We start from the raw sequence: 14948 nt of genomic DNA on the forward strand, positions 1-14948 counted from the left end.
GAAGGCCAGATTAGAGTTTGCCAAACAACATCTAAAAAAGCCTCCACAGTTCTGGAACAACATTCTATGGACAGATGTGACCAAGATCAACTTGTACCACAGTGATGGGAAGAGAAGAGTATGGAGAAGGAAAGGAACTGCTCATGATCCGAAGCATACCACCTCATTAGTGAAGCATGGTGGTGGTAGTGTCATGGCGTGGGCATGTATGGCTGCCAATGGAACTGGTTCTCTTGTATTTATTGATGATGTAACTGCTGACAAAAGCAGCAGGATGAATTCTGAAGTGTTTTGGGCAATATTATCTGCTCATATTCAGCAAAATGCTTCAGAACTCATTGGACCGCGCTTCACAGTGCAGATGGACAATGACCCGAAGCATACTGCGAAAGCAACTGACTCGGTTGAATTGATGATAGGCAACTCCTATCCTCATATTGATTAGTGGTTCCAAATTAATAATAACTACTGCAGTAGGGAACAGACACAAAAGATACGCTCAGCATCTTTCCAAATTACTGTTCTGCTTTATTATGACGCAATTGAAGGTTTTTATGCACATGATTACGTAGGTATCACATTAATATTACAATTGTAGGTTTATCGTAACAAGGGGCGTTACATAGGCAGGCTAATTCTAATCAGGACTCAAAAGAATGTAAACATTTACTGAAAACATTATTAGTGCCGTGTGCACAGTGAGGGCAGAGTGCAATACATACAAAATACAATACAATTATATACAGAACTTACAAATTTCCATTACAGTCTCCCCTCTTTTGATCAATATTTTGATCACTAACCATACCTGCTATCACCTTTTAACCTGGAACCTCCACATGCTTAGGTGGAGGTAGTCCTAGCCAAAGAGGCAAAAAAATACTCCATTGTGGAGAAAATAATAGCTGAGCAACTTTTTCATTACCAAATGACTTTTCATTGTGAAAAACAAATGATTGATAAGACATATTTACAGAGTACTGGCTGTACACTCCTGTGGCCAGAATGGCCTTCTAGCTTAATTGTTGGCATGCTGACTTATCAGCATATGTAAACACAGACAATTCTACATAAAATGGAAGACGTACAAAAGACAAGATATGACTTCAACATGGCTAAACTACTTTTCAAATATATATATATCCCTTACAATTAAAGTAATTTAATCAAAAAGTACCCTAGACTGTGATCACAAGAGGGAAACAAATCAAACACAGAGATTTCTTTAATTTAGTCATTTTTGCAGTGTCTGGTGTGGATCCAGGTGACTTTTCCTTCAAGTTTTGCAAAAACTGTACATGAAATAGATGCTGTATTGAGTCTCCAAACATTTCCTTATATATAAATGTCTCTTAACAATCCAAAAGTCACCTGGCTTTAGTTTTAGATCCTTCCAAACTTTTAGGATCTGGAATTAGGGAGAAAACACATAAATGAGTTTGTAAAAAACCTTAAAAGATCATCAGCATTCTCCGTGAGATCCGAATGGAGGACTTCAGCTGCTGAGACAAAATATAAGCAAGTGAGTAACACACTCCCAAACAAAATCTCATAGGGAGAGAGTCCAATATCCCCCTTAGGGGCTTCATAAAATATAAGAAAACATTCAGGCAAAAGTTTTCTAGTTTCTTACTCTACTTTGTCCGCTACATTGTAGACAGTAAGGGGTGTAAAAATAAAACCTCAAAACTTCTAGTAAGGACTCTCCTATAAAAAATGATTTCTTTTGTTACTCTCTGTACTTTCTGCACTCTATATTTACAAACTACTTCTGATAACACTTTTTACTGTGGCCTTTGCAGTAGCATTTGCTACTGGACATCCAAAAAACATGTCCATACAGACAAAATGCATACTCAAATCTACAAAAAATGTAATATCTGGGTCTTCAGGGAGTGTGTCCTGCACTGGGCTCACAGCAGCTGATTCCTATGTCATCAATTTAACACATGCGTCTTTTCCTTTCTTTTGAATAAATGTACGCATTTTTCATTGTTAGATTTCTACATAAACAAACTCATATTTTAAACCTTTCATTAGACAAACATTTAGTTAGCTGTAAATTTGCTGCACAGAATGTCGGACCATTGACCAAAACAATATCTAACTTTGTCTAATAGCACCTTTGCATAAAAGCTACAGCTCTGATATATCGGGGTGAACCCTTCATTACTGGGTCCAGCTTGCATAAATATATTACAATGGCTTGTTTTCTATCACACTGTTTGTGTAAGAACTCCAGTTTCATGTTTCAAAAGACAACTTCTTCCTGGCAATATTATAATAAATGATAACAATACCCTGCGGTCATGGAGAGATGCCCATAAATCCAAACTATTCTTCTGCTTATACCACTTCACTTACAAGAAAAAGGGGCACATCATTTCACAATCCACACATTCTGCTTTGGATTTCAAAAATAAAAATAAATAAAAACAAAAGGACCAAGAATCTGTATGATGGACCAGAAAGCATCAAAAACTATAAAACAACTGGCTGCAGGCAGCATCTATCCTAACAGGGTGTGTGGACTTGATGTGATGGGTCTGTTATATTTAAATTTTATTTAATATTACTCTTACATCATGGACCACACATCAAGTTTTCATCAAAAACCTTACAATATCATTTTTGTAGAAAAACTTCTTATGTATTCCATCCATCTTGGCTTTGTTAAATATTATGGCAGCTTTATTCAAAATAACAACCTCATCTTAATCTTTTTTTTCTCTCAATAAGGGCTTATTGTATAAATGTAAAATTACAAAATTGTTATCTTAATCTAAACTAATCTCATTCATTACAAATTTCCCCATTAACCTGGACTTCATTTCCAACCAAAGGTTGTCTAAACCATGTTCAATATATCTATATTATTGTTAAAATTGTTAAACTCATATTAGAAATGAATACTCATTACTACTTAATTTTACTTAATTTCCCTTTTTTAAATGCACTGTTTCCACTATCAAAGGATATTCAATTTGTGTAATACACGGTTAAATGTAACCTTCATTTTACCATGTTTGGAAAACAGATTTAAAATAATTGTGATCACATTGTTTACCATTAGATTCGTTAACCCGGCACATTTTGTTATAAATGTTTTGTCTAAAAAACTGGAATTGGCATGATGTCCTTCCAGCTTATCACTAACCTCTCATCCCAGCCACATTTCTTTCATGAGAGCACAAAGGAGGGGGTCACATCTGCGTACATGACACACACAAGCAATAGAACTAAAGGTCCCAGCATTCGCACACACACCAATATCTCTCTAAAATCGCTTACATTTTTCCCATTTGTACACAACACATGCATATCATTCTCTCACTTTCTTTTAACTCTTTAATATTTCCCTGCCTAAATTCTGCTTTCCTTATTTTGTTTAAATAACTTTTATATCTAGCTTCTATGATTCTATGATCAGATGGGGAGCCACAGTGCTCATCCCATCTTCCCTCTCTGACAACATATAAAGTATTCTGTTTTACCTCTCATTTCTCTGTTTCTGACTTTTACTAGTTGTAGTGCCTGATCCCAAATTCATCCCACAACTTAACATGAAAATGTCCCTTTCTGTCTAGTTCTAATGTCACCCTTGATCCATCCTGCTCACATAGATAACTGTTTCTTTAGCTATTTACTCTGCACGATTCTTAGTCCCTGTGGACTTTGGTAACCCAGTTACCCATTGTGGATCCCTGTCCACTCTAACCATTAATCTAGGGGCTCAGTATAGGCGGAACCGCACCTTTGGTTCATATGTAGTGCTCCTCTTGCGCTGGGCATTTTTGAGGGTCTCTTACCCTTCATTCCCTTACTTAATTCAATGCCCATAATGACTGGCCAGTCTTCTCTCTTCTCTACTTGTGCCTATACCCTCTTGCCTCTAAACTACTTTATCTAGCAGATGTACTACATATACCTGTGAACAGTACTATTCTTCCCTTTCTTATTTATAACACTCCGATGGACAATAGACAGGGACAACATAACATATAACCACCAATCAATACAGTTCGATTAAGGGGAGTAAAATAGGTACCCTTTGTCCCGAAAATGCCTTACCGATCAAGGAAGTCTGATAACTCAAATGTAAGCAAAAGGCTTACCTCAGCCGGCTGATTATCAGAAATTCCCGGATCGTCTCAAGCTCCTCGTTTCGGATACTCAGGGTCACCTGGAATCCCCTCCTAAGGCAAAGCTCGCCATGCTGACTCGGTTGAATTGATGATAGGCAACTCCTATCCTCATATTGATTAGTGGTTCCAAATTAATAATAACTACTGCAGTAGGGAACAGACACAAAAGATACGCTCAGCATCTTTCCAAATTACTGTTCTGCTTTATTATGACGCAATTGAAGGTTTTTATGCACATGATTACGTAGGTATCACATTAATATTAGAATTGTAGGTTTATCGTAACAAGGGGCGTTACATAGACAGGCTAATTCTAATCAGGACTCAAAAGAATGTAAACATTTACTGAAAACATTATTATAGCCGTGTGCACAGTGAGGGCAGAGTGCAATACATACAAAATACAATACAATTATATACAGAACTTACAAATTTCCATTACAGCAACCAAAGAGTTTTTTAAGGGAAAGAAGTGGAATGTTATGCAATGGCCAAGTCAATCACCTGACCTGAATCCGATTGAGCATGCATTTCACTTGCTAAAGACAAAACTGAAGGGAAAATGCCCCAAGAACAAGCAGGAACTGAAGACAGTTGCAGTAGAGGCCTGGCAGATCATCACCAGGGATGAAACCCAGCATCTGATGATGTCTATGCGTTCCAGACTTCAGGCTGTAATTGACTGCAAAGGATTTGCAACCAAGCATTAAAAAAGTGAAAGTTTGATGGATGATTGTTAATCTGTCCCATTACTTTTGGTTCCTTAAAAAGTGGGAGGCACATATACAAACTGTTGTAATTCCTACACAGTTCACCTGATTTGGATTTAAATACCCTCAAATTAAAGCTGAAAGTCTGCAGTTAAAGCACATCTTGTTTGTTTCATTCCAAATCCATTGTGGCGGTGTATAGAGCTAAAAAGATTAGAATTGTGTCGATGTCCCAATATTTATGGACCTGACTGTAGATATGAAGATTGGAAAGAAAGATATTTTTCTTGCAATATTCATCTAAAAATATAGGTGAAAAGCCCTAGGGCTAACGCTGCTCTAAAACTATGTGGTAAAAAATATATCAAGAAAGCTGCTGGCATCAAGAAGTCCAGTACAAAAACTTCAAATACAGTGCAAATATCCAACAGAAGATTTAGCACTAATTAAACATATATAAATGTGAATATAATTTAAAAATAAATGAAAAAATACCAAAGTGAAAAAAAGAAAAAAGTGAAAAAAAGAAAGGTCCCATCAAAAAACAAGTCCATAAACAGTGTCCATCAAGATGAGTAAGTTGAATTGCAGAAAAACAATTGTGACAAAATCTTATAAAACAAACAAAACAATCACCACCCAAAGTGTGTAGATAACCTGCTTACCAGAAAGGGATGACCGCCGTAGCAGTCTCGCCCAGCTTTAGGGAAGTCTGGTCTCCCTCAACCCTTTATGGAATATACAAGAATCCCGCTGCTGCAATAGGTACTCAAAGACACAAAGCAAAGAGGACTTCCATGGTGTAGTATGTTCGATAAAATTTAATACAAAATACGTATTGCACTTACAAGAAAGAAGTAATCTATCGGCAAAAGAGCAGTATGGATACAATAAGCCAAAGTTTGCAATGTAACCATCAGTCTCACTCTACTTCCTATCTCGTCATCCACCGTCTCGGAAGAAACGAACGTGATGACGTTACCATTGGAGGCTCAACCCCAGGAGCCTCGGGTGGAGCCACCGACGGTAACGTCATCACGTTCGTTTCTACGAACGTACTACTGGCGCAAATGTGAACGTGGCTTGTATTTGTATTCTGTCTCCTTTACTCAGATTCAGAGTTTATTTGTTGTTGTTTGTTGTACAATAAAGTTTGTTTACTGTTTAAAAAAATTCACTGATTCATGGTACATTTATTGCATTCTTTAACAGCTGACTTAAACATTAACATTTTCTAAAGTTTATGTAGCAGTAATGATACATAATCACCTGATAAATGGTTATTTACAGTCCTTCATTACTAACAGTTTAATTTTTCAGTTTGTTTGAGAAAATGAAACCCTGTGCTACTTAAATTAACTACTTACAGAGGAAGTAAACCCTGATGGGTATTACTTCCTCTTTTGTTCCCTGCAAAGTAAAAGTATAATGGGCTAGTATGCATCGCATACTAGCCTATTATGTTGCACTTACCTGCAACCTGTGACTGTCCGGTGTCGCATGACATCAATCCCACGCATGCATGTGGTAGCCGTCAGTCATGGCACTTGCTAGTGAAAAAACTACGCGGAGGGGCGTTTCTCCACTGAGCATGCGCCGATGATGTTGGCGCAAGCATATATGTTAAATCTCTCCTAAACCATGGAGGTTTTAGGAGATATTTCCAGTGCCTACAGGTTTACAACCACTTTAACTTTAACAGCGACTAGGTTTACAACCACTTTAACTAATACTTGTCTTGGAAAAGACTGGCTGCTTACATAAAGATCTAATTTATACAGTTTAAGGGTATATAAGTTGATCCTTGATCCGAACCCATGATTCCTCACGTAGCAATCAATCTGGAAGATTCATATGCACGTAATTTAAGAATAAATTTGACAACATTTTTTTCTTTTAAAAATCCTTTGATGTCAATTTACCTACCATTCAGTCCCCCATACAAACTCCACTAACCATATTTTTCAAAATGTTATAAGACCACCCATCACACATATACTGCGGCAGGGCGGCTCTATTGTGCGAAATGATGTACCTGTATGTCGTTTCATGCAATAGATACTGTCCGCAGTCCACCCACGATCGCTGCGCAGAGAGGCAGAACGGGGATGTAAACAAGGCGGATCCCCGTTCTGACAGGGAACATGGAGATCTGCTCTTCCTAGTGATCAGGAACAGCGATCTCTGTGTTGTCCCAGTAAGCCCAGCCCCCACACAGTTAGAATACACCCAGGGAACTCAGTTAACCGCTTGATCGCCCCCTAGTGTTAACCCCTTCCCTGCCAGTGTCATTTATACATTGATCAGTGTATTTTTTTTAGCAATGATCACAATAATAATGTCACTGGTTCCCAAAAAGTGTGACTTGGGGTCAGATTTGTCTGCCGCAATGTCGCAGTCCCGCAAAAAAAACGCAGATCACTGCTATTATCAGTAAAGACATAAAAAACCCATAAAAGTCCATAAATCTATCCCTTATTTTGTAGACGCAATAACTTTTAAGCAAACCAATCAATATACACTTATTGCGATTTATTTTTACCAAAAATACGTAGCAGAAAACGTATTGGCCTAAACTGATGAATAAATTTGTATTTTTATTTTTTTGGATATGTGTTATAGCAGAAAGTAAAAAATATTGTTTTCTTTTTCAAAATTGTCGGTCTTTTTTTGTTTATAGCCCAAAAAATAAAAACCACAGAGGTGATCAAATACAAAAAAGAAAAAAAAGAAGACCAAAAGAAAGCTCTATTTGTGGGGAAAAAAGGACATCAGTTTTGTTTGGGTACAACGTTGCAGGACCGCGCAATTGTCTGTTAGACCCCTTTCACACTGGGGTGCTTTTCAGGCATTTTAGCGCTAAAAATAGTGCCTGTAAAGTGCCTGAAAAGTGCCTCTCATGTCTCCCAGTGTGAAAGCCCAAGTGCTTTCACACTAGGGCGGTGCATTTGCAGGATGGAAAAAAAAGTCCTGCAAGCAGTATCTTTGGGGCAGTGTGGGAGCAGTGTATACACCGCTCCCAAAACACCCTGCCCATTGAAATGAATGGGCTGTGCCGCAACACGGGCACTTTCATCACTTTCTTTGGTCCAGCTAGAGGCCGAAAAGCACCGCTAAAATGATGGTAAAGTGCTGCTAAATCCCTCTGTCCCTGTGAAAGTAGCCTAAAAGAGACACAGCGCCGTATCGCAAAAAATGGCCTGGTCATTACGGGGGTAATTCCTTCCGGGACTGAAGTGGTTAAAAATCACATAAATCAAGTAATCACATAAAATGTGACCTGTACTGTCTTAGATCTTGTTTTGATAATATTTCCATGTATTTGATTTCCAGGACATGGGCTCTGTTGTAAAGTGTAACACTATAACCACTTCAGCCCCGGAGAATTTGGCTGCTCAATGACCAGAGCACTTTTTACCATTTGGCACTGCACTGCTTTAACTGGTAATTGTGCAGTCATGCAATGCTGTACCCAAACGAAATTTGCGTCCTGTTTTCCCACAGAGTTTCCCACAAACAGAGTTTTTCTTTTTATAGTATTTGATTGCCTCTACGATTTTTATTTTTTGCGATATAAAATTGCTGAGAGGTATGTTGAGCCCATTGAATATTTTATTTTTTGTCACAAGTGATTGAAAAATGACAAAAAATAAATAAAAATAACACAAAGTTGTCACTAAATGATATATTGCTCACACGTGCCATGGTTATATGTGGAATTACACCCCAAAATACATTCTGATGCTTCTCATAGGTACGGGGATGCCACATGTGTGAGACTTTTTGGGAGCCTAGCCGCGTACAGGACCGCAAAAATCAAGCACCGCCTTAAGGATTTCTAAGGGTGTAAATGTTTGATTTCACTCCTCACTACCTATCACGGTTTTCAAGGCCATAAAATGCCAAGAAAGCACAACCCCCCCCAAAATGACACCATTTTGGAAAGTAGACACCCCAAGCTATTTGATGGGAGGCATGTTGAGTCCATGGAATATTTTACATTTTGCCACAAGTTGCGGGAAAATTTAATTTTTTTTTTTTTTGCACAAAGTTGTCACTAAATGATCTATTGCTCAAACATGCCATGTGAAATTACACCCCAAAATGCATTCTGCTGCTTCTCCTGAGTATGAGGATACCACATGTGTGAGACTTTTTTGGAGCCTAGCCATGTACGGGAACCCGAAAACCAAATACTGCCTTCAGGCTTTCTAAGGGTGTACATTTTTTATTTCACTCCACACTGCCTATCACAGTTTCGGAGGCCATGAAATGCCCAGATAACACAAAACCCCCCAAATGACCCCATTTTGGAAAGTAGACACCCCAAGCTATTTGCTGAGAGGCATGTTGAGTATTTTGCAGATCTCGCTTTTTGTCACAAAGTTTTGAAAATTGAAAAAAGAAAATAAAAATACATTTTTCTTTTCTTTCTTCATTTTCAAAAATAAATGAGATCTGCAAAATACTCACCATGCCTCTTAGCAAATACCTTGGGGTGTCTACTTTCCAAACTGGGGTCATTTTGGGGGGGGGGGGGGTTGTGCTATCTGGACATTTCAGGACCTCAGTAACTGTGATAGGTAGTGAGGAGTAAATTTACAATTTTACGCCTTAAGAAAGCCTGAAGACGGTGCTTGATTTTTGGGGTCCTGTACGTGGCTAGGCTCCCAAAAAGTCTCACACATGTGCTATCCCCGTACACAGGAGAAGCAGCAGAATGTATTTTGGAGTGTAATTCCACATATAACCATGCCATGTTTGAACAATATATCACTTAGTGACAACTTTGTGTAAAAAAAAAAATAATAATTTTCCCGAAACTTTTGTCAAAATTTTAAATATTCCATGGACACAACATCAGCAAAAAGCTTGAAGTGTCTTCTTTCCAAAATGGGGTCATTTGTGGGGGTTTTGTGCTATCTTGACATTTCAGGGCCTCCGAAACTGTGATAGGTAGTGAGAAAGTGAAATCACCATTTTAAGCCCTTAGAAAGCCTGAAGGTGGTACTTGGTTTTCGGGGTCCTGTACGCTGCTAGGCTCCCAAAAAGTCTCACACATGAGGTATCCCTGTACTCAGGAGAAGCAGCAGAATGTATTTTGGGGTGTAATTCCACATATAACCATGCCATGTTTGAACAATATATCATTTAGTGGCAACTTTGTGCAAAAAAAAAAAAGTGTAATTTTCCCGAAACTCGTAGCAAAATATAAAATATTCCATGAACTCAACATGTCTATCAGCAAATAGCATGGGGTGTCTACTTTCCAAAAAGGGGTCATTTAGGGGGTTTTGAACTGTCCTGGCATTTTATGCACAACATTTAGAAGCTTATGTCACACATCACCCACTCTTCTAGCCACTTGAAGACAAAGCCCTTTCTGACAATTTTTGTTTACATGAAAAAACATTATTTTTTTGCTAGAAAATTACTTTGAACCCCCAAACAGTATATATATTTTTTTTAAGCAAAGGCCCTACAGATTATTTGCGCAGCGATTTTTCAAACGCAACTTTTTTTGAGAAAACACACTTTTTTAAATTTTAATGCACTAAAACTCACTATATTGCCCAAATGTTTGATGAAATAAAAAAGATGATCTCATGTCGAGTACATGGATACCAAACACGACATGCTTTAAAATTGTGCACAAACGTGCAGCGGCGACAAACTACATACATTTTTAAAAGCCTTTAAAAGCGTTTACAGGTTACCATTTTAGATTTACAGAGGAGTTCTACTGCTAAAATTACTGCCCTCGATCTGACCTTCGTGGTGATACTTCACATGCATGGTGTAATTGCTGTTTGCATATGACACCAGACCTACGCTTGCATTCGCCTTTTTTTTTTTTTTTTTTAAACTGTTCCTTTCACTTTTTTTTTTTTTATCATTTTTATCTCAGGGAATGTAAATATCCCCTATGATAGCAATAGGTAGTGACAGGTACTTTTTTTAAATAAAATTTGGGTCTTTTCCTCTGCCCTCAAAGCATCTGACCACACCAAGATCGGTGTGATAAAAAGCTTTGCCAATTTCCCAATGGCGCTGTTTATATCCGGCGAAACCTAAATCATGAAATGCTCCTAGATTCCGGTTTCTTAGGCCATAGAGATGATTGGAGCCATTCTGGTCTCTGATCAGCTCCATGGTCAGCTGGCGGAACCACTGGCTGCATTCTCGGGTTTCCTGTTGGGACAGGAGAGCCCGAGCCCGAGAAAACCATGGAAGACGGTGGGGGGGGATGTTCCCTCCCACTGCTTGTAAAAGCAGTCTAGAGGCTAATTGCTTTTACATGAAAGCCTACCGCTGGCTGAAAAGATGATACCTAAACCTGCAGGTATCATTCTGGTATAACCACTCAAAGTCCAGCAACATACCCAACATACCAGTATGTTGCTGGTCCTTGTTGGGCATTAGGGATGAGCTTCGTGTTCGAGTCGAACCCATGTTCGACTCGAACATCGGCTGTTCGATCGTTCGCCGAATTGCGAACGTTATGGTCCGTTCGCGCTAAATTCGTGTGGCGCGTCACGGCCCATAATTCACTGCGGCATCGCAGTGCATTGCTGGCTGATGATTGGCCAAGCATGCACTATGACCCGCATGCTTGGCCAATCACAGCGCCGTCAGTAGAGAGAGCTGTAATTGGCCAAAGCCAGGGTGGCTTTGGCCAATTATGGCTCAGGGGATTTAGTACACACCCCACACTATATAAGGCCGCCTGCACGGCGGCCCTGTGTAGTGTGTGTTCCGGTGTGCTGAGAGATAGAGAGAGAGAGAGACAGTGTCATTTGATTTGAGTTAGATAGATTAGGCAGAACAGTCAGTCAGTTAGCTGCACTTACAGTGTATTGTGTATATATATACATCCCAGGTGTTGCATATATATATATACACTGTATTCAGTTTAGCTAGATCCGTTCCTGTTATCTTCTATCTAGACTATTTACATTTAATGCAGTGCGTCCTGCTCACAGTGTTCAGCTAGATCCGTTCCTGCTATTTACATTTAGTGCAGTGCGTCCTGCTCACAGTGTTCAGCTAGATCCGTTCCTGTTATCTTCTAGACTATTTACATTTAGTGCAGTGCGTCCTGCTCACAGTGTTCAGCTAGATCCGTTCCTGCAATTTACATTTAGTGCAGTGCGTCCTGCTCACAGTGTTCAGCTAGATCCGTTCCTGCTATTTACATTTAGTGCAGTGCGTCCTGCTCACAGTGTTCAGCTAGATCCGTTCCTGCTATTTACATTTAGTGCAGTGCGTCCTGCTCACAGTGTTCAGCTAGATCCGTTCCTGCTATTTACATTTAGTGCAGTGCGTCTTGCTCACAGTGTTCAGCTAGATCCGTTCCTGCTATTTACATTTAGTGCAGTGCGTCCTGCTCACAGTGTTCAGCTAGATCCGTTCCTGCTATTTACATTTAGTGCAGTGCGTCCTGCTCACAGTGTTCAGCTAGATCCGTTCCTGCTATTTACATTTAGTGCAGTGCGTCCTGCTCACAGTGTTCAGCTAGAGCCGTTCCTGCTATTTACATTTAGTGCAGTGCGTCCTGCTCACAGTGTTCAGCTAGATCCGTTCCTGTTATCTTCTAGACTATTTACATTTAGTGCAGTGCGTCCTGCTCACAGTGTTCAGCTAGATCCGTTCCTGCTATTTACATTTAGTGCAGTGCGTCCTGCTCACAGTGTTCAGCTAGATCCGTTCCTGTTATCTTCTAGACTATTTACATTTAGTGCAGTGCGTCCTGCTCACAGTGTTCAGCTAGATCCGTTCCTGTTATCTTCTAGACTATTTACATTTAGTGCAGTGCGTCCTGCTCACAGTGTTCAGCTAGATCCGTTCCTGCTATTTACATTTAGTGCAGTGCGTCCTGCTCACAGTGTTCAGCTAGATCCGTTCCTGTTATCTTCTAGACTATTTACATTTAGTGCAGTGCGTCCTGCTCACAGTGTTCAGCTAGATCCGTTCCTGTTATCTTCTAGACTATTTACATTTAGTGCAGTGCGTCCTGCTCACAGTGTTCAGCTAGATCCGTTCCTGTTATCTTCTAGACTATTTACATTTAGTGCAGTGCGTCCTGCTCACAGTGTTCAGCTAGATCCGTTCCTGTTATCTTCTAGACTATTTACATTTAGTGCAGTGCGTCCTGCTCACAGTGTTCAGCTAGATCCGTTCCTGTTAAATTCCTACTGACAGGCAGGCTTGTCTGGTTACAGTATATAAAGCTACCTGAAGAAAATTACAGGTGTTCTATTTGATCCTATTAGTACCACGGTCAGGCAGCTAGACTATTTACATTTAGTACAGTGCGTCCTGCTCACAGTGTTCAGCTAGATCCGTTCCTGTTATCTTCCTACTGACAGGCAGGCTTGTCTGGTTACAGTATATAAAGCTACCTGAAGAAAATTACAGGTGTTCTATTTGATCCTATTAGTACCACGGTCAGGCAGCTAGACTATTTACATTTAGTACAGTGCGTCCTGCTCACAGTGTACAGCTAGATCCGTTCCTGTTATCTTCCTACTGACAGGCAGGCTTGTCTGGTTACAGTATATAAAGCTACCTGAAGAAAATTACAGGTGTTCTATTTGATCCTATTAGTACCACGGTCAGGCAGCTAGACTATTTACATTTAGTACAGTGCGTCCTGCTCACAGTGTTCAGCTAGATCCGTTCCTGTTATCTTCCTACTGACAGGCAGGCTTGTCTGGTTACAGTATATAAAGCTACTTGAAGAAAATTACAGGTGTTCTATTTGATCCTATTAGTACCACGGTCAGGCAGCTAGACTATTTACATTTAGTACAGTGCGTCCTGCTCACAGTGTACAGCTAGATCCGTTCCTGTTATCTTCCTACTGACAGGCAGGCTTGTCTGGTTACAGTATATAAAGCTACCTGAAGAAAATTACAGGTGTTCTATTTGATCCTATTAGTACCACGGTCAGGCAGCTAGACTATTTACATTTAGTACAGTGCGTCCTGCTCACAGTGTTCAGCTAGATCCGTTCCTGTTATCTTCCTACTGACAGGCAGGCTTGTCTGGTTACAGTATATAAAGCTACTTGAAGAAAATTACAGGTGTTCTATCCCAGCTTAGTGCAGCTACAGGCCATTAGTATGTCTGGAAGGCCAAGAAGGAGAGGCAGACAGTCACAAGCCAATAAGAGAGGGCAAGCAGGCTCTGTGTCTAGTGCTGGTCGTGGAGATGGTGCATCCTCATCAGCACGTGGCCATGGGACACGCTTGGCCTTTTTTTCGGCAGCTGGCCGTGTTGAGCCGCAACATGCGGAAGACTTGGTCGAGTGGATGACCAAGCCGTCCTCATCCTCCTCATCCTCTCTCACCCATGCCCAGGGTGCTTTGTCTGGCAAAGCAGCGGCCTCTTCCCTCAGCTCAATGTCATCAGTGACTCCTTCCCTAGCTCCACCATGTCCTCATGAGGATTCCCTCGAACTGTTTGACCACAGTGTTGGGTACATGCTCCAGGAGGATGCCCAGCGTTTGGAAGGCTCTGATGACGATACTGAGCTCGATGAAGGCAGTAACATGAGCACGGACAGAGGGGGTGCCCAAGAAGGACAGCAATCTGGCAGTCATGCTCCCCCTGCTGCAGCATACTGCCAGGTTTGCTCCAGTGATGAGGAGGGAGGGGATGATGAGGTCACTGACTCAACGTGGGTGCCTGATAGGAGAGAGGAGGAGGAGGAGGAGGAGGAGGAGGAGGCGGCGGCACATCACCAACGAGGCAGGATGCCCTCCAGGGGCCAGCCTAAGGGCAGCACATTGACTGCATCACACCCCAAAGCTCCACATGTGCAGGGCGCTGCAGTCTCTGCGCGTTATTCAAAAAGTTCTTTGGTGTGGGCCTTTTTTGAGACGAGTGCATCAGATCGCACCGCTGCTATTTGCAACATATGTCTCAAGCGTATCTCGCGTGGCCAAAACATCTCCCGCTTGGGTACCACATGCTTGACCAGACATATGTTGACCTGCCATGCAGTTCATTGGCAAGCGTATCTAAAAGACCCACACCAAAGAACAAAGAGGATCTCTCCTTGCTCCTCATCAGCTGAGATTTCCAACCC

This window comes from Aquarana catesbeiana, linkage group LG02, assembly GCF_042186555.1.
Source record: "Aquarana catesbeiana isolate 2022-GZ linkage group LG02, ASM4218655v1, whole genome shotgun sequence".
In the NCBI taxonomy this organism is placed as follows: domain Eukaryota; kingdom Metazoa; phylum Chordata; class Amphibia; order Anura; family Ranidae; genus Aquarana; species Aquarana catesbeiana.